At 34.4% G+C, this 24,988-nt stretch overlaps 2 long non-coding RNA genes across 6 annotated transcripts in view; both read left to right on the plus strand.

The window, feature by feature from the left end:
- Positions 1,975–5,297, plus strand: LOC109706278. Of its 3 annotated transcripts, XR_002215153.1 has the most exons (6): positions 1,975–2,306; positions 2,823–2,985; positions 3,103–3,218; positions 3,315–3,340; positions 4,514–4,557; positions 4,935–5,297. It is a non-coding gene; the product is annotated as an uncharacterized LOC109706278 (long non-coding RNA). The 3 variants fall into 3 exon arrangements; XR_002215151.1 differs by lacking the exon at positions 4,935–5,297 and having other exon boundaries at positions 3,315–3,346; positions 4,514–4,841; XR_002215148.1 differs by lacking the exon at positions 4,935–5,297 and having other exon boundaries at positions 4,514–4,841.
- LOC109706264 overlaps positions 5,941–24,988 on the plus strand; it is a 30,799-nt gene continuing 11,751 nt past the window's right edge. The window contains exons 1-33 of one of the 3 annotated variants that reach the window (XR_002215141.1): positions 5,941–6,099; positions 6,194–6,306; positions 6,791–7,098; positions 7,825–8,003; positions 8,261–8,379; positions 8,457–8,557; positions 8,649–8,751; positions 8,868–8,984; positions 9,062–9,087; positions 9,255–9,361; positions 9,623–9,717; positions 9,860–10,017; positions 10,135–10,248; positions 10,347–11,686; positions 11,790–12,091; positions 12,711–13,378; positions 13,464–13,632; positions 14,324–14,368; positions 15,072–15,106; positions 16,436–16,526; positions 16,611–16,722; positions 16,791–17,392; positions 18,589–18,635; positions 18,935–19,120; positions 19,499–19,592; positions 19,743–19,875; positions 20,055–20,103; positions 20,232–20,309; positions 20,710–20,788; positions 22,449–22,481; positions 22,548–23,775; positions 24,266–24,476; positions 24,606–24,734. This is a non-coding gene — a long non-coding RNA (uncharacterized LOC109706264). The other 2 variants (XR_002215138.1, XR_002215144.1) reach the window with 2 other exon arrangements.

The raw sequence follows: 24,988 nt of genomic DNA on the forward strand, positions 1-24,988 counted from the left end.
TGGTCAGTCATATATTTTTATATTTGAACTCTTCTTATTGTTTACTTTCCTGTTTGCACTTTCGTAGAAATAAATTAATGTTGTCATTATTTGTATAATCACTGTAAATTAATGCCTCTCTCCTAATTTACTTCAAGTTTCATCTTCACTACCCTGTTTCTATGTCTTATTGTTATAGTCTCATCTCTATGGATAGAACTTTCGTATTTGGGTATGCAATATTGGAATGTGTCTGCTAGCTGCTTCGCCGTGCTAATTTTCCTCAGTTTTCTTCTACAACATTCTCCCACCTGTGATCCATGAATTTCATTTTAGTTACCTTTCTGTTCCTTTGCAGTTTGTAATTTCACATATTTTGGTCAAAGAGATGCAGCAATTATGCTGTAAGTTAGCTGTGTTCTAAATGGTCTCATCCATGCAGGGAGGAGCTATAAGGTACTGATATAATGGACTTGTAAGTTACACTATTTATAGACATGTGAAGTTCTCTCTAATTAATGACTGATTCCAGTGTTTTGTTTCACTCTTTAGTTGAAAGAACTTTTTCTTCTGCACAGGTAAATGTATGTTTCCTATAGTTATAGCTTATTTTATCTTACAGCCTGCAAGATCTTCCTGTCAGGGTAGGATTAAATATGTCTTAGCATGAGATATACGGCATATTAGAATTATTTGGAACTTTATCTTTATAAACAATTTCTCATGGCCTACAACTCAGAACTGGGTCAAATTGTTTGTGACCTTTTTCCTCAAAAGCACTAGGGTCTCCTAGCCTTGTTTTAAGAAAATGTAATGCATAATGTATATCTTCAGCATAATATGTCACACTTGATATGCAAATTGATCACCTTATTGCAGAATTAGGAGCGTAATGTTACAGTACTTATTTTCTTTATCTTTCTTTCTTTATGAGCCAAAGTTTAGTTTCTATTCGTGCGTTTATCAGCATTTCTAGTTCATTTACTGCACTGTTTCATTAGATACTTGAGAATAGAAGTTTGAGACTGGTAGATCTACATGTGTAGGCAGGTGCGTTTAACCCTCTTTTCAAGGAGTTAACATGAAGACACTATGGTCTATCAGCTGATTTTACTAGATAATCCAATAAAAATCTGTCTTGGTTTTCTTCGCTTAATACTTACGATCCACATATCTTACTTGGAGTTAATCTAAGTTCATCTTGTGCAAGCGATTTACTTACTCATTTTTTATTTTAGAGATGTTACTGTGACTTCAGCTAACTTGCGATCTTCTAGAGTATCAATTATTAAATTTGTTAACCCACTTTTGAACTCTGTTTCATCATGATGCTGTTTCCTGGTACAATCTTCAATTTCTGTCACTTGCATATTTGATATTTCTTTTGTGAGAAGCTCGTCTTCAAATGTACTTTACTGTGCCATTTTCTCTACATGTTGGCAGAATGATAGAGCAGTTAAATACTGTCACCAATCAACCAACACCCTCAATGGTTCCAAATCGCAATTGCTACTACTATTATTGGAAATCTATGTGAATTGTATGTATAATTTCTATCTTAACATAATGCACAGCCATGCATGACAAGGGCAATACACTTTTGGGGATCATTACATTCTTTGGCTGTTAGAATAAGAAGAAAGTAAGTAGCTAAGAAGAAAGCAACCACAAATAAACCTAATATTTCCAGCTGATTAGTGCTATTTAATCTAGATGTGTATTTAAACTTCTTCTTCCTTTTATATTTGCAGCTGAGAACTTGCAAAAAGTTGATCATCCACTCTCAAGTCATTCCATCAAATACAAAATTGTTGTCTAATATTGCACTTTTTTTTTTTTTTTGAAAGGTCAGGGGAGGGCTCCTCCAACACTATATTGGTCAAGTACTACATTAATGGCTATACTTTTCTTCTCTCTTTTAGGCCAGCCCTGATAGTTGCACGGTGGCTGGACGAAGTTCCAAAACCTACAACCAAGATGGCAAGTATTTATCGTTTTTCCAGTTTAAATGCATTATGGGACAGCTAAATGAGAAATTATGCTTCTCTAAAGACTGCTTTCTGTTTACTTGTTATTTGCAATTTTTTTTCAAACTTTTGATTGTTGTTGTGAGCAGATTTTCATAATTGGGTATTATTACTAAGGAGATAATTTTTGCAAGCAGATTTCTTAAGCCTCAGGTTCCCAGAACATTGGTGGTTCGGTGCTCCCTATTGGCCACACAACAAAGTACCTAGTCTGACAATTTCTTTCTCATCTATTTAAGCTTACCTAATCATATACTGCGAGAGGAGAATACGTGATTCTGATCCATGTTTAACAATGAGGTACTTTTGACTCAGATGTTCATCTAAGAGACGTTAATCTATCAGCCAAGTTTTAATTATAATATATAAACTTTTTACTTTTTTCCCCTGTAACAGGCATAATTCAAAACAAATCTTCTTGACCAGTTTGAAATGAAGTTTGAGCCTGTTTTTACTAATTTATGAACTTGTGCACCGCAAGTCTTCTTTTGTTTTCTATTTTTTGTTTTTTTCGGAAAAGGTTTGGTTAACTGTTTCATCTGAAAGGGGCATAATCCAAAACATCTTCTTGTTCAGTCAAAATGGGATTCAAACCTGCTTTTGCAAGAATTCAAAGAAAGAACTTTTGCATTTAAGGAGAAAGTTGAACTCGTTCATGCAAAGATATTATCTCTGTTAGGATTCCTCAACTGTATATTTTTTTTTCCTGAAACTGTATTATATCACTAATCTGTACTATATTACTAGCTTAAAAAAAAATAGAGCTTCATATTGCATTTATTATCTATTTAATTAATTGGTCATTTGTTGGGACAGGATGGACTCGGCTAGTCCTCTAACATTCTTCCATCCCGATTTTTCTCTCTAAAGGAATCAGAGGAAACTAAATCCATTTTAAAATTCATAAGGCATGTTAATGGTTCACTGGCTGATCTCATTCATTATCTTTCACCCAGCATTTGTCGAACTAGACTCGAAGGTTGATTTTTATTTTATTTTCTATCCTTTGGAGACCACAAGAATTTATATTTTATCATTTCTACCTTTTTATGTATTCCATGAATTTCATTTTAATTATCTTTCTTCTCCTTTGCAGTTGTAGTTTCACATATTCTGGCCAAAGAGATGCAGCAATTAAGCTGGAAGTTAGCTGTGTTCTAAATGGTCTCAACCATGCAGGAAGGAGTTATAGGGTACCGATATAATGGACTTGTAAGTTACACTATTTATCAACATGTGAAGTTCTCTCTAATTAATGCTCTCTAATTAATGACTAATTCCAGTGTTTTGTTTCATTCTTGTGAATAGTTGAAAGAACTTTTTCTTCCGAACAGGTAAATGTATGTTTCCTATATTTATAGCTCCTTTATTTTCAGCCTACAAGATCTTACTGTCAGGGTAGGATAAAATATGTCTTGGCATATACAGCGTATTAGAAATACTTGGACCTCTATCTTTATAAACAATTTCTCATGGCCTACGGAAATGTGTCAAATTGTTTGTGACCTTTTTCCTCAAAAGCACTAGAGTCTTCTACCCTCGTTTTAAGAAAATGTAATGCATAATGCATATATTCAATATAATATGTTACACCTGATATGCAAACTGATCACCTCATTGCAGGATTAAGGAGCATAATGTTAAAATACTTGCTTTCATTTTCTATCTTTCTTCATGAGCCGAAAGTTTAGTTTTCTTTTTGTGTGTTTAACAACATATCTAATCATTTACTGCACTGTTTCATTAGAAACTTGAGAATAGAAGTTTGAGATTGGTAGGTAGATCTGCATGTGTAAGCAGGTGTGTATATTTAATGGGCTTTTAACCCTCTTTGCAAGGAGTTAACAAGAAGACACTATGGTCTATCAGCTGATTTTACTAGATAGTCTAATAACAACCCGTCTTGGTTTTCTATGCTTAATACTTATCATCCATATATCTTATTTGGAGTTAATGTAAATTCATCTTGTGCAAGCGATTTACTTACTCAGTTTTTATTTTAGAGATGTTAACGCGACTTCTGCTAACTTACGATCTACTAGAGTATCGATTACTAAATGTTAACCTACTTTTGAACTCTGTTTCATCATGATGCAGTTTCCTGGTACAATCTCCAATTTCTGTCACTTGCACATTTGATGTTTCTTTTGTGAGAAGCTCGTCTTAAAATATACTTTACTGTGCCATTTTCTGAACATGTTGGCAGAATAATAGGGCAGTTAAATGCTGTCACCAATCGAGCAATACCCTCAATGGTTCAAAATCACAATTGCTACTGCTATTATTGGAAATCTATATCGTAAAATTTCTTTCTTAACATAATGGCATAGCCATGCACGGCAAGGACAATACGCTTTTGGGGATCATTACATTCTTTGACTGTTAGAATAACAAGAAGATAATTTGTTAGGGAGAAAGTAACCACAAATAAACCCTATATTTGCAGTTGATTAGTGCTATTTGATCCATATTTGTATTTAAACTTCTTCTTCCTTTTATATTTGCAGCTGAGAACTTGCGAAAAGTTGATCAGGGTGTCTCAAGCCAGTGTGTAAGATTTGATCACATACAAAATTCCTGTCGCAAGTGCTAGTCATTTTTCCTTTTTTGAAAGTTTAGGGAGGGTTCCTCCAACAATATATTGGTTGAGTATTACACTAATGGATATACTTTTCTTCTCTCTTTTGGGCAAGCCCTGATAGTTGCATGGTGGCTTGATAAAGCGCCAAAACCTACAACCAAGTCGCAAGTGCTAGTCATTTTTCCAGTTTAAAAGGCATTATGGGACAATTAAATGAGATATAATGCGTCGTCTAAAGACTGCTTTCTGTTTAATTGTTATTTGCGATTTCTTTCACTCTTGCTTGTTGTTGCGATCAGATTTTCATAACTAGGTCTTATTACTAAGGAGATTATTTTCGCAAGCAGATTTCTCAAGTCTCAGGTTCCCAGAACGTTGGTGGTTTGGTGTTCATTTTCTGTTGGCCACAACAAGGTACCGGAGTGCACCAATCATTTAGTCGTTTATTTAAGCTTATCTAACCATATACCAAGAGAGGATAATATGTGATTCTGATCCATGTGTGAGGTACTTTTGACTCAGATGTTCATCTAAGAGATGTTAATCAGCCGGCTAATATATAAACTTTTTACTTTTTTTCCCTCAAAACATAATTAAAAATAAATCTCCTTGTCCAGTTTAGATGAAGTTTGAGCCTGTTTTTACTAATTTATGAACCTTGCGCACTGCAAGTCTTTAAATTTTTTTTTTTTTGAAAGGTTTGATTAACTGTTTTATCTGAAAACGGCATAATCCAAAACAAATCTTCTTTCCAGCTGAAATGGAATTCAAACCTGCTTTTGCAAGCATACAAAGAAAGAACTTTTGCATTTAAGGAGAAAGTTGAACTTGTTCATCTAAATTTTTTTTCTCTCGTATGATTCCTTAACTGTATTTTTTTTTTTGTTTTTTTAAGCTAGTAATATAATAATATAGAGCTTTATATGTTGCACTTGTTATCTATTTAATTAATTGGTCATTTATTGGAACAGGATGACTCGGCCGATAGCGCTAGAACATAACGGAAGGCTTTTAGATTTTGTTGTAGAGCTAGTTCTCAAACTCATAAAGTAACTTAGGGGTATGAAACTGCTAAACAGAGTAACCGGATCTAAGGTCTAGGTCCGGTTTAGATTTTCTTTATCATTTTGAGAAAAAAAAAACTTGTTTGGTTTGGGTCAATATGGTAGGAACCGCATATTTTTGATTCAGCTTTTGGTTCTGATAATGAGAATCGGCTTAAACCAGACCAACCGGTTAGTGCTTCATATATTTTAAACCGAACCGTTTGTTCTACTTAATTAGCCCATTACACGTAACACTGGAAAGCTAACCTGCGCATTATTAAGTGATGAAGCGCAGGATAGCATGAAGGCGACGGACGAGGGCTATATAATGGTTTCGCGGCTCCTCCACGCGCTATTCCAATCCAAATCGGGAACAATAGCTCTTCGTCTTCTCTCCCCCCTCCTTGCTCCCACCTTGTCGACGACTCTGAAACCTACGAAGCCGAAGTGCTAACGAAACCCTAAGGTACTAACTCGATTTCTCTTGACCTTCGAAGGATCCTATCTCTTTTCCATCCTAAAAATTTGATCTCTCTTTTTCTCCCTCCATCGTGATGAAGGATCGGATCCCTCTTCCACTCCCTCGATCGAATCCTCAATTTGAGCCGACATTTCGATCTCGAACTCTGTTGTCGATTTGAGATCGAAGGATCCCTGATCAATTAAAGTCTAAGTACGTTTTGATCTAAAGAAAACGAGATGATTCTTTGAGGTGAACTATATCGTTCAATGCTTGATCTTGATTCTGCTGCGTTTGATTTTGTTGCTGCTTTTATTCATGATTCATGAACTTGCTGTTCAAAGGAAAAGATTGAGGAATTTGCGGAGTTTTTGCACCCGGAGAAGAAGGAATCTGATTTGTTTTTTAAAGTTTCTGAAATAACTTTCTATATTGCGCCTAAGTACGTTTTGATCTAAAGAAAGCGAGATGATTCTTTGAGGTGAACTATATCGTTCAATGCTTGATCTTGATTCTGCTGTGTTTGATTTTGTTGCTGCTTTTATTCATGATTCATGAACTTTACTTGTTTTTAAAAAATTTAAAATAATTAATTGTTATACAATTATTCAATTTAAAAAATTACGTTCAATTTTTTTTTAAAAAAAAATAGACATGCTATAAATTTTTCCAACTAATTTTTTAACATTAATTTCAGGCCCGGTTCGAACTCGAATCGAGTTCTAACGGTCTAATCCAATTCCTAGTCCGAGTCGAGTTCTAACGGTCTTATCCAATTCCTCGTCCGAGTAGGAGACCACTATGTAACCGTTACACTGAAACAGAATCCTAATCCGACTCGGATTACCCAACGGCGCGAAAAAAACTAGCCGTTGCGCCTTCGCCCTTCTCCCTATAAATAAGAGCCCTCACTCCAAATCGCGCACACTCCGCTGCCCATTTACCTCGAGGACGAAGAGGGAAAGGGTTCCCTCATGGGTTCTTCGTCTCCTTCTCCCCGATAAGGTTTGCTTCTTCTTCTCCTCCTCCTTCTTTCTCCCTTTTGATTTTTCTAGGTTTCTTTGTTTTCGTATTGTTGGTTTCTTTTGCGATCTAATTCGTTTTAGGGCGCATAGGTTTTTTATTTTGATCTGTTTTCCCTTTTCTTCGTGGATTTTGGATTAGAGTATGGGATTTTATGCTGGTTTCTTATTTCTATGAGCATGAAAGATTGGATTCTGTCACAAATTCGGTTTCATGAAACAAATTAGAACCGGCTTCAATTTTTAAATTAGTTTTCCATTATTTTATGTATATCTTGGGCCAAATCTAGGGTTAAATTTGAAGCAAATTTGTCTATTTTTCAGGCGCAGGATTTATGTGTTGGTTATCTATACTGAATATTCCTTTTTGAAAGGATACTGTATATCCCTTTAAAACTAGTTTTCCATCATTTATGTGAATCTTGTTAAATTTGGTAGCCTAGTTTTAATTCTTCGAATACAATACTTAGAATCACTTAGGAAAGTTGGTTTCTCAATGTTAAATTGTGAACACCATCATCCGAGATATGTGCATCAGGTGTTTGTTCCTTGATATGTTTGATGACTTCTCTCATCATGTTGTGATATGAAATATTATTTTTCATCTAAGTAACAATAATCTAATAACAATGTTCTCCAATTTTGGAAATAATTCTTTTTTTTTCCTCTTATTTTCGTGTCGTTATTCTGCATTCTTGTGTGAGTAAAGGATCTTTTGGATCTGATTGCGAGGTGATGGGTTCATCCAAGATCAATCGCCCAGTGATTTCGAAAGAGGTATTCCAGAGGCTTCTTGCGAATACCCTTCTCTGAAGAATGGATCTTTAATGGGATCCGGCTCCAAAAGTGCTTGTTCCTTCAATCAAACAAATCGGTGAGGCAGATGAGGTACAGGGGACTCTTGTTAGTTGTTTAGTCAAAAAATATGTTTAGATTGATGTGACGAATTTGATCAATATTTGAACTTCTTGTGATATATTTGTTTTAAATCCCTTCTCTTCCTTAGTATACAGCTGAGATTTTTGAGAAGACTTGATCAGTATCAATTAAGCATGGTACATTCAATAGGAAATTCTTGTTGGCTTCATGTAGAACTACTGGATTATTGCACTGATGGGTCTTTTTCTTGTGAATTATTATTACAGAGCTCTACGACCAAGAAAACAAGTGCCGAAACATGTGACCAAGAAAGCAAGTGCCAAAGTGTACGACCAAGAAAGCAAATGCCAGTCTTTTTCTTCATTTTAACTGCAATATATGATAAGTAATCCATCACTTTTCTTCTATATTTTCTACATTCTCTGGTGTTATTAGTTTCCTTAATTCATCTTTCTCTTTCAGCTTTATACTTGAATTCTCAGGAGGTTCCACGACTCTGGTGTAAAGGTCAGCTACATTTGCAATGATTTATACTGGGCAAAGTGGATAGCAAAAGTGGAAAAGTAAGAGTAACATTTCATTCTTAATTATCATAATATTTAACTCGTTGCTGGTTCTCTAACATTCTTCCATCTCGATTTTTCTTTTTCTAAGGAATCACAGGAAACTAATGTCATTTTAAAATTCATAAGGCGTTAAAGGTTCACTTAATGATCTCATTATCTTTCAACTAGCATTTGTCGAACTGGACTTGAAGGTTGATTTTTATTGTATTTTCTATCCTTTGGAGACTACAAGAATTTATATTTTATCTTTTCCACCTTTTATGTGATCCATGAATTTCATTTTAATTACCTTTATGCTCCTTTGCAGTTTGTAGTTTCATGTATTTTGGTCAAAGAGATGCAGCAATTATGCCGTAAGTTAGCTGTGTTCTAAATGGTCCCAACCATGCAGGGAGGAGCTATAAGGTACTGATATAATGGACTGGTAAGTTACACTACTTATCGACATCTGAAGTTCTCTCTAATTAATGACTAATTCCAATGTTTTGTTTCACTCTTTAGTTGAAAGAATTTTGTCTTCTGAACAGGTATGTATGTTTCCTATTAGTTATAGCTCCTTTTATCTTACAGCCTGCAAGATCTTCCTGTCAGGGTAGGATTAAATATGTCTTCGCGTGAGATATACGGCACATTAGAATTACTTGAAACTTCATCTTTATAAACAATTTCTCATGGCCTACAACTCAAGTCTCAGGTTCCCAAAACGTTGGTGGTTCGGTGCTCTTTCTCATCTATTTAAGCTTATCTAATAATATACCGCGAGAGGAGAATACGTGATTTTGATCCATGTTTAACAATGAGGTACTTTTAACTCAGATGTTCATCTAAGAGACGTTAATCTATCGGCCAAGTTTTAATTCTAATGTATAAACTTTTACTGTTTTTCCCTTGTAACAGGCATAATTCAAAACAAATCTTCTTGACCAGTTTGAAATGAAGTTTGAGACTGTTTTCATTAATTTATGAACTTGTGCATCGCAAGTCCCTTTTTTTTTTTTTTGGAAAGATTTGATTAACTGTTTCATCTGGGCATAATCCAAAAAAAATCTTCTTGTCCAGTAGAAATGGGATTCGAACCTGCTTTTGCAAGAATTCAAAGAAAGAACTTTTGCATTTAAGGAGAAATTTGAACTCGTTCATGCAATATATAATCTCTGGTATGATTCCTCAACTGTATATATTTTCTTTCCGAAACTGTATTATATCACTAATCTGTACTATATTACTAGCTTAAAAAAAATAGAGCTTCATATGTTGCATTTATTATCTATTTAATTAATTGGTCATTTGTTGGGACAGGTTGGACTCGGCTAGTCCTCTAACATTCTTCCATCCCGATTTTTCTCACTAAAGGAATCACAGGAAACTAAATCCGTTTAAAATTCATAAGGCGTGTTAATGGTTCACTGGCTGATCTCATTATCTTTCACCTAGCATTTGTCGAACTAGGCTCGAAGGTTGTTTTTTATTTTATTTTCTATCCTTTGGAGACCACAAGAATTTATATTTTATATTTTCTACCTTTTTATGTATTCCATGAATTTCATTTTAATTACCTTTCTTCTCCTTTGCAGTTGTAGTTTCACATATTTTGGCCAAAGATATAGCAATTAAGCTGTAAGTTAGCTGTGTTCTAAATGGTCTCAACCATGCAGGAAGGAGTTATAGGGTACCGATATAATGGACTTGTAAGTTACACTATTTATCAACATGTGAAGTTCTCTCTAATTAATGTTCTCTCTAATTAATGACTAATTCCAGTGTTTTGTTTCATTCTTGTGAATAGTTGAAAGGACTTTTTCTTCTGAACAGGTAAATGTATGTTTCCTATATTTATAGCTCCTTTATTTACAGCCTACAAGATCTTATTGTCAGGGTAGGATAAAATATGTCTTGGCATATACAGCGTATTAGAAATACTTGGACCTCTATCTTTATAAACAATTTCTCATGGCCTACAACTCAGAAATTTGATTAGGCGATGCCTAGAATTCAGGTTATTCCGCTTCTCCTAATTCTTCTGGTCAAATTGTTTGTGACCTTTTTCCTCAAAAGCACTAGGATCTCCTACCCTCGTTTTAAGAAAATGCAATGCATAATGTATATATTCAGTATAATATGTTACACCTGATATGCAAACTGATCACCTCATTGCAGGATTAAGGAGCATAATGTTATAATACTTGCTTTCATTTCCTTTCTTTCTTCATGAGCCAAAGAGTTTTCTGTTTGTGCGTTTAACAGTATTTCTAATCATTCACTGCACTGTTTCATTAGAAACTTTAGAATAGAAGTTTGAGATGGGCAGATCTGCATGTGTAAGCAGGTGCGTATATTTAATGGGCGTTTTAACCCTCTTTGCAAGGAGTTAACATGAAGACACTATGGTCTATCAGCTGATTTTACTAGATAGTCTAATAACAATCTGTCTTGGTTTCTATGCTTAATACTTATCGTCCATATATCTTATTTGCAGTTAATCTAAAGTCATCTTGTGCAAGCGATTTACTTACTCAGTTTTTATTTTAGAGATGTTAACGCAACTTCTGCTAACTTGCGATCTACTAGAGTATCGATTACTAAATTTGTTAACGCACTTTTGAACTCTGTTTCATCATGATGCAGTTTCCTGGTACAATCTCCAATTTCTGTCACTTGCATATTTGATATTTCTTTTGTGAGAAGCTCGTCTTAAAACATGTTTTACTGTGCCATTTTCTGTACATGTTGGTAGAATGATAGGGCATTTAAATGTTGGTCACTAGTCGAACAATACCCTCAATGGATAGAAATTGCAACTGCTATTACTACTATTGGAAATCTATATGAATTGTATGTAAAATTTCTATCTTAACATACTGGCATAGCCATGCACAGCAAGGACAAATACGCTTTTGGGGATCATTACATTCTTTGATTGTTAGAATAAGAAGATGATAACTTGCTAGGGAGAAAGTAACTAACCATAAATAAACCCTATATTAGCAGCTGATTAGTGCTGTTTAATCCATATTTGTATTTAAACTTCTTCTTCCTTCTATATTTGCAGCTGAGAACTTGCGAAAAGTTGATCAGTGTGTATCAAGTCAGTGTGTAAGATTCGAACAAATACAAAATTCCTGTCGGGTATGCGCTTTTCCTTTTTTGAAAGGTTGGGGGGGTTCCTCCAACACTATATTGGTTGAGTATTACACTAATGGATATACTTTTCTTGTCTCTTTTGGGCAAGCCCTGATAGTTGCATGGTGGCTGGACGAAGCGCCAAAACCTACAACCAAGTCGCAAGTGCTAGTCATTTTTCCAGTTTAAAAGGCATTATGGGACAATTAAATGAGATATAATGCTTCATCTAAAGACTGCTCTCTGTTTAATTGTTATTTGCGATTTCTTTCACTTTTGATTGTTGTTGCGATCAGATTTTCATAACTGGGTCTTATTACTAAGGAGATTATTTTCGCAAGCAGATTTCCTGAGTCTTAGGTTCCCAGAATGTTGGTGGTTCGGTGTTCATCTTCTGTTGGCCACAACAAGGTACCAGTGTGCACCAATCATTTAGTCGTTTATTTAAGCTTATCTAACCATATACCAAGAGAGGATAATATGTGATTCTGATCCATGTTTAACAATGAGGTATTTTTGACTCAGATGTTCATCTGAGAGACGTTAATCAATCGGCTAATATATAAACTTTTTACTTTTTTTCTCAAAGCATAATTAAAAACGAATCTTCTTGTCCAGTTTAAATGAAGTTTGAGCCTGTTTTTACTAATTTATGAACCTTGTGCACTGCAAGTCTTTAAAAAACTTTTTTTTGAAAGGTTTGATTAACTGTTTTATCTGAGAACGGCGTAATCCAAAACAAATCTTCTTTCTAGCTGAAATGGAATTCAAACCTTTCTAGCTGAAATGGAATTCAAACCTGCTTTTGCAAGCATACAAAGAAAGAACTTTTGCATTTAAGGAGAAAGTTGAACTTGTTCATCTAAAAATTTTATCTCTGGTATGATTCCTTAACTGTATATATATATATTCCTGAACCTGTATTATACCACTGAGCTTGTACTATATTACTAGCTTAAAAAAAAAAAAAATAGAGCTTCATATGTTGCAGTTGTTATCTATTTAATTAATTGGTCATTTATTGAAACAGGATGACTCGGCCGATTGCGCTAGAACATAACGGAAGGCTTTTAGATTTTGTCATAAAGCTAGCTCTCAAACTCATAAAGTAACTTAGGGGTGTGAAACAGCTAAACAGAGTAACCGGATCTAAGGTCTAGGTCCGGTTTAGATTTTCTTTATCATTTTGAGAAAAAAAAGCGGTTTGGTTTGGGTCAATATGGTAGGAACCGCATAATTTTGATTCAGGTTTTGGTTCTGATCATGAGAATCGGCTTAAACCAGACCAACCGGTTAGTGTTTCATATATTTTAAACTGAACGGTTTGTTCTACTTAATTAGCCCATTACACGTAACGTTGGAAAGCTAACCTGCGCATTATTAAGTGATGAAGCGCAGGATAAGCATGAAGGCAACGGACGAGGGCTATATAATGGTTTCGCGGCCCTTCCGCACGCAATTCCAATACAAATCGGGAACAGTCGCTCTTCTTCCTCTCTCCTCCTCCTTGATCCCGCCTCGTCGACGACTCCGAAACCTACGAAGCCGAAGCGCGAACGACTCCGAAACCTACGAAGCCGAAGCGCTATTCCAATACAAATCGGGAACAGTCGCTCTTCTTCCGCTCTCCTCCTTCTTGCTCCCGCCTCGTCGACGACTCCGAAAACTACGAAGCCGAAGCGCGAACGAAACCCTAAGGTACTAGCTCGATTTCTCTTAATCTTCGAAAGGAGCCTATCTCTTTTCCGTCCTAAAAATTTGATCTCTCTTTTTCTCCCTCCAGTGTGATGAAGGATCGGATCCCTCTTCCACTCCCTCCATCGAATCCTCAATTTGAGCGGACATTGATCTCGATCTCGATCTCGAACTCTCTTGTCGATTTGAGATCGAAGGATCCCTGATCAATTAAAGTCTATGTACGTGATCTAAAGGAAGCGAGATGATTCTTTGAGGTGAACTATATCGTTCAATACTTGATCTTGATTCTGCTGCGTTTGATTTTGTTGCTGCTTTTGTTCATGATTCATGAACTTGCTGTTTGAAGGAAAAGATTGAGGAATTTGCGGAGTTTTGCACCTGGAGAAGAATGAATCTGATTTGTTTTTTTTAAATTTCGAAATAACTTTCTATATTGCGCCTAAGTACGTTTTGATCTAAAGAAAGCGAGATGATTCTTTGAGGTGAACAATATCGTTCAATGCTTGATCTTGATTCTGCTGCGTTTGATTTTGTTGCTGCTTTTATTCATGATTCATGAACCTGCTGTTTGAAGGAAAAGATTGAGGAATTTGCGGAGTTTTGCACCTGGAGAAGAAAGAATCTGATTTTTTATAAAAAATTTCGAAAAAACTTTCTATATTGCGCCTAAGTACGTTTTGATCTAAAGAAAGTGAGATGATTCTTTGAGGTGAACTATATCGTTCAATGCTTGATCTTGATTCTGTTGCGTTTGATTTTGTTGCTGCTTTTATTCATGATTCATGAACTTGCTGTTTGAAGGAAAAGATTGAGGAATTTGCGGAGTTTTGCACCTGGTGAAGAAGGAATCTGATTTTTTTTTTTTAATTTCGAAATAACTTTCTATATTGCGCCTAAGTTTACTTTCTAGTACTATTTCACAGTTCCAGCTGAATTTACTTGCAGGTAGCTGATTGATAAACGAACGAGAAGAAGAAAAGGGTTTAGCTGGTAAATCTGATGCTTCAACTGAAGTACTAGAAATAGGCTACTCTTTTCATCTGATGTGCTATCGTGTTTGTGAATTTCAGAAAAGCCAATCAAAAAGTTTCTAGTTTCAAATAGTTTAGACAGAGCTCTCTAGTCCAAAATATATATGAATTTTGTGCATGGTTCTATCTTAATAGGCACGCAGGACAAGGGGTTTATGTATTGTCTCCTTAGTGACTAACAATTGGAAATTTGTTAAAGGATCTACCTATATAGGCTATCTAACCTCATCATGAGTCTGAGGAAAAACATCTTGCTTCTACTATTTGATTGGCTTTGTTGTGTTTAATTACTCTGAAGATTATCTGATTTATGTGCTGCTTATGTTGGTGCTAGCGTGGTGATAGTGTTATTATAGGGAAATAAAGTATATTCTTATTACAGGGAAATAAAGTATATTCTTCTTCCAGGCATGCAAACTATTGAACTTATGATGCTTCATGAGTCTATTGGAACACTGCTTCTCAACATTAGATTTTAATAGAATACATAAACTTTAATTCAAAAAAAAAAAAAGGAATCAGAATCCATAACTTACAGGAGGCATGTGGATTCTACTTTTTCTTTGCATTTGAAGTTATTGGATCAAAATTGCCAAATGTTACTAAATTGTCTGAATATTATTGAAATTTCTCATTCTGCTGTTCGCTTTTGAACTCTCCAGGCATCCAAATATGGGACTCAAACTTCAATCGGCTGGTTAGCTGTTTAATTTAGATTTGTATTTCACTCAAGATCTGAATATCCTGTTGGATCTCATGCAAAACTGTTGGATTTTCTTTTTTTGTCTTATGAACCATTTTGATGGATTCTTTTCGCTTTTCTGTTTTTCTTTTCTTACTTTAGTTTACAGCTGGGAACTCTGCAAAAAGTTGATGGGTCTCAATATGGTGTGATATATTCGTTTAAATATGAATTTCTTGTTTGGTTTCATAAAGAATATTTTATTGTTGCAATGATGGGTCTTCTTTTGGTTGCACCATTACATTGAAAATGTAATCGAATGAAGTGGTAGCATGCTACCATTTTCTCAAAAAGGAAAAAGAAAAAGAAAAATAAAAAGTACTTGGAAAATGTTGAGTGTCAAAACCCTGCAGCTAGATAGCAAGAACTGGTCCTATTGCCAATTTTTACATTATGTGAGAGGCGTAGCGAACAATGTGATGGGAATGGAGTCAGCAATGTCTAATACATAACAGGGCAAGGTACTTGAAGATACAATTAGATTTTCTTTTTCTTTGCTTTCGCTAGAACAAATTATGTTGATAGATTTTCCATGTATTCTTCTTGCATATCATTGCTTCTGCCTTATCTTATGTTTTTTCTGGTAAGATGGGATACATTTCTGTCGTTCAAGCTTTTATTAGGTGATAATGTAGTTCTTTCGTAGGCAAGCAACTCAAACAATCAGTAGAGCAAGCCGTATGAATCTTAAACGTGATGGGCATAATAATGTAACAGAAATAAATGCTCTCGAAACTAGGTAGCATTCATCTGAATTTCATCATTTTGTCTTTTATTTAGTTTATTGCTCCAATTTAGATATTGAAAATACTGTTTTAGTTGAAACTTGTTAAAATAGACTCTGCACAAGAGAAGTTTGTTTTGTTTATCTCTTTGTTAAATAGGCCCCTAGATTCTGTACAATATCTAAATCTTTTAAACTACATTCTCTCTTCTTTTTTCTTTCAAAACTTTGTACTTGGATACTGCTTGGTATTATTTTTGTTGGATTGATATCCATGCGGCTGTTTCGAATATATCATGGTCTAGTCATAGAGATCCAAGCCAAATTTTTACTTGACTCCTTATTTAATTTGATTTTGTTGAGTTAAAGAAATTAATGACTCAAACAATCTGAATTATATAATTGTCACAAAAGGCGACTAAGCTTCATGTGTTTGAGAATGTCGGCGCTCATCTTCAATTGGTTGCAACAACCTATTATGTAGAAATATGCTTTACTTCTTTCTCTCTTGCTCTGGTTCTTTATTCGTCCATATAAGCTGATCTATACTTGCTTCTCAGCCTGCCTGCAATCCTTCCTGGCCGGTGAAACTGTTGGACGAACAGGACTCATCTTTCATGCGGGCTCTCTTTCATTGGGAAAGCAATCTACGTAAGTCTTCTCACTTGGAAAACAGCTCATGATCATTTGATGAAAATAGACAGGTTCATAAAAATAAGTAGGAAGGCTATTCAGTGAGTTTAGATGGAAGCAAGCAAATAGCTGCCAAGGGAATAAAGAACCAGAGCAAGAGAGTCAAGATATCTGATAGCAGTAGAGAAGAACGTTGCTCTGATTTAACAATGAGGTATGTTTTGAGTAAGATATTTTATTCTCATCTGTAGAGCTTTCAATAAAAACTGTTTTTTTTTGCAGGCATAATTCAAAGCAAATCTCCTTGTCCGGAGACAGGAGAGCTTGGTTTTGCTAATTTACAAACTTTGTGCACCATAATTACATGCAAAGGGGTAGTCTAATTTGTTCATGTAAGGATTTTGCAAGATACAGACATCTCTAGTATGATTCCTGAACTCTAATATTTTTATCAGAAAAAAAACTAATTTTTATCTGTCCTCACATGTCTATTGTTGGAGTATCATGGAATTTTGTACCTAAATTGGGACAATTTCGTAAGTTTGTATGGGAATTGTCGAGTTTTTATTTGCATGGCATTATACATGGATGATCTTATAAATGATAATTACCTTCGTCTAATGCAAATTATAGCGTCTAATTTAATTAAATTGAAAAATCAATTAGAATGAGGATTCAAAGTGTTGCAAAATAGATACATGCATCTCGAACCTTTGCATTAAAAGATAGCTATGGAGAAAGGAGCACAGGGAGATAAATCTCCTTCTTGGACCTAATATTCATTCACAAAATTTGGGTACTGTAATATATGACCAGTCACATTTTCAGATGACAACATGGCAATTGCAGCAGCAAGATCTTCCATGCTGACCTCTTGCTTTCAGGTGTCACTAAGTTTTGATTTCATCTGCATAATGATAGATGCCTTTTTAATTGCTTGGAGGTTCCTTTCGACGATCAACTTTATTGCCTCTTTCTTTCTTTTCTTTCCCTTATAGTTTTTGTTATTATGTGAAAGCATCAACCTACTACGAATACGACGTTAAAATAGTTTGATTAAAAATTTACATGGACCCTCTCAACTATAGGCCATTTTGAAATTGAACCCTCAATTATTTTTCTTTTGAATTTGGCTTCCTCGACTTTTGATTTTTTTGATTCATGCTATTTTCACTTGGAGAATTTGGGGCTGTCAAACAGCTTTAATTTTTAATGATTCTCCTCTTCTAATGTATGAAAATAATAAAAAAAAAAAATTAAAGTTTGAGGGAATATCAATCGGAAGAAAAACAGCTGAGGGGTCTATTTCAAAATAACCTATAGTTTGAGCGGGGATCCCTTTTAACTTTTTCCCAAAAGCTTTTCTGCTTTTAACAATCCATGTTTACTTCATCTTTTATTTCGGCACTCATACGGCTGAGCTTTGCTTTAAATATTTTGATATTTGAAACAACTTGGCTAATTGGTATCTCAGGCTTCCTACTTACTGCTAAATTTGCTTCAGTATCCAGCATCATATATTTTACTCGATGACGATGAAATAGTTTGTTGTAATATATGTTGGTTTTGTGATCCTCTATTACTTTAATGTAGTGCGTGTATAACACAAAAGTTGTCTGACTTAAACTTCTTCGCTTTCAGTCATTTCATGTTATTTCTTTCTTAACTTGCAAGTGTGCATAAGAACTTACAGCTACTTGCTGGATACATGCCTGAATTTTGTGAGAAAATCATTCTAAGCTGTGTTGGGAATTTGACTAGGTTTACAGAGGATTTTATCCGTCCCTATATTAGGAATGTGACTAGGTTTACGGAGTACTTTATCCCTACCTATGTGAATTTCAGATCTGGTGATTTTTTTTCTTTTTTTTTTTGTTTCTCTCTCTCAACTTTATTTAATAATTTGTTTTTTGTAGACTTTTGTATTTTTGACTGCCATGTAAGGTACCCCAGGGATGGTTCTTAAAGAGAGAGAGAGAAAAAAAAAAGGGGAAATTTCTTTGATTTGTTACATGATAGCAGCATCATCTGAGTGATTGGTAAGTATCTTCTATATGATAGGAGCAAATTTCTCTTGCAGGTGCTTTATCGGAAGTGCACTGCTTCAATAATGTCGGATATAACAAAGTATGCCTCTATAACATTTCCTTCGCATATATTCCCTTACAAACCGAATTCATTAAATTAATTATCATGCTATGTAACTGCCACACATATTCTTGCTATATCAGCAAGGCAAATTTTTCAGTATCTGGGTTATAGTTGAAAAAGATGCTTGGATTGTACGAGCAAGTTATAGCCTTTTGTTTAGAAGCCCCCACATAAACTGTTAATGAGTATGTAGTTGGAGTTCAGTTTTGTAATGAATATTTAGCGACAAAGTATTTGTTTCTTGCTAACTTTTTTTTTTTTAAACCATACTCCAGGTTGAGACGAATTGTGGAGTCCAAGGGTAAATTTAAACTTGAGAGGATAATACCTTTGGAGCAGTCATAAAACGGTTCAACAATTATTTACTCGTCAAAAATGACGAATAATTCCGAGTAGAGCCTCGACTACGACTACCCAATATTTCTTGCTTTTGCAAATGAAGAGCACCACTCTACCTTGATGTTAGTGGCATAATGTAACTTTCTAAGTTGGTAATCATGCTTTTAAGTTAAAGCTTTGTAGAGAGAGTGAGAATTGATGCTTTTATAAAAACGAAGAATCTGACATTCATTAAATGAATAGAGGTACGCAATGCAAATCCATGACCTTGCGCCTCATTTCTTGTTTAATTTTCAAGTGAAATTCCTGTTTTTTTACTTGAAACAGGCATAATTCAAAACAAATCTTCTTGTCCAGTTTGAAATGAAATTTGAGCCTGTTTTTACTAATTTATGAAATTTGTGTACAACAAGTCTTTAAAAAACTTTTTTTTTTTTGAAAGGTTTCATTAGCTGTTTTATCTGAAAGCGGCATAATCCAAAACAAATCTTCTTGTCCAGTTGAAATGGAATTCGAACCTGTTTTTGCAAGCATTCAAAGAAAGAACTTTTGCATTCAAGGAGAAAGTTGAACTTGTTCATGCAAAGATCTCTCGTATGATTCCTTAACTATGTATATTTTTCTTCTTAAACTGTATTATGTCACTAAGCTGTAATGTTATTAGCTTAAAAAAACCAAAAAAAATAGAGCTTCACATGTTGCATTTATTATCTCTTTACATAATTGGTCATTTGATGATAACAGGTTGGACTCCGATTGCGCTAGAACATAACAGAAGGCTTTTAGATTTGGTTATAGAGCCAACTCTCAAACTCATGGAGTAAGTTCGGGGTGTGAAACTGCTAAACAGAGTAACCAAATCGAACCAATGGTTGAGGTCTGGTTTACATTTTTGTTATCATTTTGAGAAAAAAAAAAAACTGGTTGGGTTTTGGGTCAATATGGTAGGATTAGGAACCGTGTTATTTTGATTCAGCTTTTGGTTCTGATCTTGATTCTGCTGTGTTTGATTTTGTTACTGCTTTTATTCATGATTCATGAACTTCCCGTTTGAAGGAAAAAATTGAGGAATTTGCAGAGTTTTTGCATCTGGAGAAGGATTTAGGTGCTCTTATTCCTACTGGCATATTTGATCTGATTTTTTATTTTTTAAAATTTTGAAACAGATTTCTATATTGCTCCTAATTTTACTTTATAGTACTTTTTTACAGTTCTAGCTGTATTTACCTGCAGGTAGCTGATTGGTAAATGAATGAGAAGAAAAGGGTTTAGGTAATAAATCTGATGCTTCAACCGAAGTACTAGAACTAGGTGACTCTTTTCATCTGATGTGCTATTTGTGTTTGTGAATTTCAGTAAAGCCAATAAAATAGTATCCAGTTTCAAATAGTTTAGAGAGAGCTCTCTAGTCCAAAATCTATATGAATTCTGTGCATGATTCTATCTTAACGTCACTTGTAGCCACGCAGGACAAGGGGAATTTTTGTATTGTCTCCTTAGCGACCAACAATTGGAAATTAGTTCAAGGATTTACCTGTATGGGCTCTCTTAACCTCATCATGAGTCTGAGGCAAAACATTTTGCTTCAACTATTTGATTGGCTTTGTTGTGTTTAATTACTCTGAAGATTATCTGATTTATGTGCTTTTTATGCTCGTGCTAGCGTGATGATAGTAGTATTACAGGGAAATAAAATATATTCTCCTTCCAGGTGCTATTGAGTTTATGGTGCCTCATGAGTCTATTGAAATGCTGCTTTCTCAGATTATAGTGGAATATTCTTCTTCCAGGTGTGCAAACAAAGTAAATTCTTCTTCCAGCTGTGCAAATTGTTTTGTTTATGGTGCCTCATGAGTCTATTGAAATGTTCTCATCATTCTCAGATTTTAGTAGAATACATAAACTTTAATTCAAAAAAAAAGGCGTATGGAATCGGAATCCGTAACTTAAAGGAAGCATGTGGTGCAAAGAAGTTATTGGATCAAAATTGCCAAATTTTACTATATTATCTGAATATTATCGAATTTTTGCATTCTGCTGTTGGCTTTTGAACTCTTCGGGCATCCAATTATATGGGACTCATACTTCAATCGGTTGGCTAGCTGTTTAATCTAGATTTCTATTTCGCTTTTGATGTGATGGATTTGTTCAAAATCCGAATTTCTTGTTGGATTTTTCTCTTATGAATTGTTTTGATGGATTCTTTTCACTTTTCTGCTTTTCTTTTCTTAGTTTAGTTTATAGCTCGGAATTCTTTGAAAAGTTGATGCGTCTAATTTAATATGATACACTCGTCAAATATGAACTTCTTATTTGGTTCCATAGGAATATTTTTTTGTTGCAATGATAGGTCTTCTATTTTACTGCAGAGTATTGTTGGATTTTTGTCTTATGAATTGTTTTGATGGATTCTTTTCACTTTTCTGCTTTTCTTTTCTTAGTTTAGTTTATAGCTCGGATTTCCGCGAAAAGTTGATGCGTCTAATTTGATATGATACACTCGTCAAATATTTGGAAAATATGAAGTGCCAAAATCTTGCAGCGAACTGGTCCTTTTTCGCCAATTTAAACTACATTATTATGTGTGAGGCATAGTGAACAATGAGATTGGAAAGGAGTCGGCAATGTCTAATACATAACAGGGCAAGGTAGTTGAAGATACAATTAGGTTTTCTCTTTCTTTGCTTTCTCTAGAACAAATTATCTTGATAGATTTTCCATGTATTCTTCTTGCTATCATTGCTACTGCCTTATCTTATGCGTTTTCTGGCAAGGTGGGATACATTTCTTTCCTTAGAAGTTTTTATTAGGTGATAATGTAGTTCTTTTATAGTTGATCAACTCACACAATCAGTAGAGCAAGCCATATGAAGCTTAAACGAGATGAGCATAATAATGTAAGAAAAATAAATGCTCTAGAAACTAGTACGCATTCATCTGAATTACATCATTTTGTCTTTTGTTTAGTTTATTCTCGAATTTAGGTGCTTGAAAAAAATACTGTTTTGGTTGAAAGTTGTTAAAATAGACTCTGCACAAGAGAAGTTTAACTGTAAGTCGGAGTTTTCCCACAGTTTTGTTTATCTCTTTGTTAAATTAGGCCTCTAGATTCTGTACAATATTCCAAATCTTTTAAACTAACAATTTTTGTTGGAGAGAGATCCATGTGGCTGTTTCAAATATATCATGGTCTAGTCATAGAGATCGAAGACAAAATTTACTTGACTCCTAAATTTAATTTGATCTTGTTAAGTTAAATAAATGAATAACTGAAACGATCTGAATTATATAATTGTCATAAATGGCAGCTAAGCTTCATGTATTCTAGAATGTCGGCACTCGTCTTCAATTGGCTGCAGCAAGTTATTATGCAGCAATGTGCTTTACTTTTTTCTCTCTTGTTCTTGGTCTTTCTTCGTCCATATAAGCTGATCAGTTATCATATACCAGGAGAGAAGAACGTCGCTCTGATTTAACAATGAGGTATGTTTTGAGTCAGATATTTTATTATCATCTATAGAGCCTTCAATAAATATGCTTTTTTTGCAGGCATAATTCAAAGCAAATCTCCTTGTCCAGAGACAGGCGAGCTTGGTTTTGCTAATTCACAAACTTTGTGCAACATAACTTACATGCAAAGAGGTAGTCTAATTTGTTCATGCAAGGATTTTGCAAGATACAACCATCTCTGGTATGATTCCTAAACTGTAATATTTTTATCTGAAAAAACTAATTTTATATGTTGCTTTTATTGTTTCTTTATTAATTTGTTATGGTTATTTGTAGAACAGGTTGGACCCTGAAAATTCAAAAGGTGTACCTAGTCAGAAGGTAAAGTGTATTGGGAATCCCTTCAACAATACACTAGCTTAAATTGGCCACCTCCACTTATTTTTATTTTTTTTTTCATTGAACCTCCTTAACTTTAATTTTTTGAAATTACATGATTTTATTTAATTAAAATTATGAATTTTATCAAATTAATTATTTATTTCATCAAATTTAATGGTTTGATTAATTTTTAGCGAATGAAGTAAATATTTCACGTTTAATATTTTAACGGAATTATTAAATTTTTAAAAAATAAACTATCTAGAATAACTTGAATAAAAAAATTATAAGTTATGGAGGTGTTTATTTGTTATGGCCCATTGTTCTTTTTTGGTGGTGTTCGGCTCATTAATTTCGAACGTTAAGCTATATAGTACCGTCTTTACTTTTAAGCTATTGCCACTTTATCCATTCCCATCAGTTCTCTTCTAGTTCTTATCATAAAATGCAATAAAAATTTTCGTTGATGTCTGGAAATACTAAAACTGCCCTTTTTCGAAAGGTAAAGGAATGGGATAAAACCAGGGAGTTTCTGTATTAGTATTTCATTCAAAATTTCATTTTATGTTCCAAAAGATTGTTGATAAGGAACTGACATGAGGAGGTATAGTAATAATGATTTAAAACAATCAAAGGGTAATGTTTAGGTTTTTAAAGTTCAGCATGGCAAAGTAATAACGGCTATTTAGTTCAGAAGAGTCTTCTGCATTTTAGTTCTCCTTTTTTCTAAAAAAAATTAATTAGCTGTATGTACTGGACGAGAATTAAAGTCTGTCTTTTTGTTTTTATTTGAGACTGAAATTTCATCCTCTTTTGAGTGCTGTTGCCTGGAGATTTCTTAACTGCACCATATCACGTGGAGATCATTTTTGGCATGAGAAGATACAAAGAGGAAACCTCGCATTTACGACTACGTAGGCACTCATTTTCACTTGGCCACAGCAAGGTATAATGCAGCAAACACTCCTTTTTGCCCTTGGTCCTTAGTCACCTATTTAAACTGATCTATTATGATATGCTGGGAGAGATCTGATTATGTTTAAAAATGATGTGTGTTTTGAAATTTGAATCATATGTTTGTCAACAGTCAGCTAACTGTTTATTCTAATCAATAAATCTTTTCAATAAATTGCATTTTTTGTAAGCATACTTCAAATAGTTCTCCTTGTCCAACTTGAAGTAGAATTCGGACCTAATTTTTCCTAATTTAAAAACTTTGTGTACCCTAATTACGAGAAACCAAAGAACACACATGCAAAGAGATAGTGGAACTTGTTCATGCAAGGATCTTGCAATACAATAGAAAACCCAAGGATAATAGTTTATAGTTCCTCAGCCATCTCTAGTACGATTCATAAACTCTAATATAGTTGGTTGAAAAACTACAATTTTATATGTTGTTTTTGTCTCTTTAATTAATTGGTTATATTGGACAGGTTGAACCCCGATGGGTTCAAAGTTCAAACAGTCCGATACAGGTGTTAGCCAAATTGGAAGACCTCAAAGAGGAAACTTGTTACAAATGGCCATTGCACTGAAGCAGGAATTTACGTCCAATCACGGATTTACCCAGCGGTGCGAAATTCTTCGAAAATCAGCTGTTGCACGTTCATTGAAGATAAAAATGTAAAACACTCTTTTTTCAAGGTATAGGTGTATTTCTCCTATTTGTTTCATTTAATAAAAATGTGAGTTACATGTACAAACAAGTACAAAATACAATAAGTGATGGTAAGATACAACTCCCAGTTATGATAACTTTAACTAACTACATAGGTACACTATGTGGACTTTTCTTCCCATTTCAACAGTTCATCAATAATTCCTATTGAAAATTCTATCGTTCCATTCCTTCCACATGTTCCAGGAGAAGGTGGTGAACGTTGAGTTCATCGTGCCTTGCAGGTCTACCAGAATGCTTCCTCTCAACATTCTCATGTTTCAGTAATTGTTTTTTCCGTTTTTATTTTTCTTCCATTTTAAGTGAATGATCTTTAGGGTTACAAATTCATCCCAGGTTAATCATACATAAAATTTAATAAAAGAGTCATTTCGGAGGATTCTCACCAGTAACCTCGAATGGAACCGGAATCCTTTCTTGTAAAACCAAGCCTTCTGCTTTTGCTGAATGATCTTTTATGATGTCAGCTCCAGTGTGG

Source organism: Ananas comosus, linkage group 2 (genome assembly GCF_001540865.1).
Source record: "Ananas comosus cultivar F153 linkage group 2, ASM154086v1, whole genome shotgun sequence".
NCBI classification, from domain to species: Eukaryota; Viridiplantae; Streptophyta; class Magnoliopsida; order Poales; family Bromeliaceae; genus Ananas; species Ananas comosus.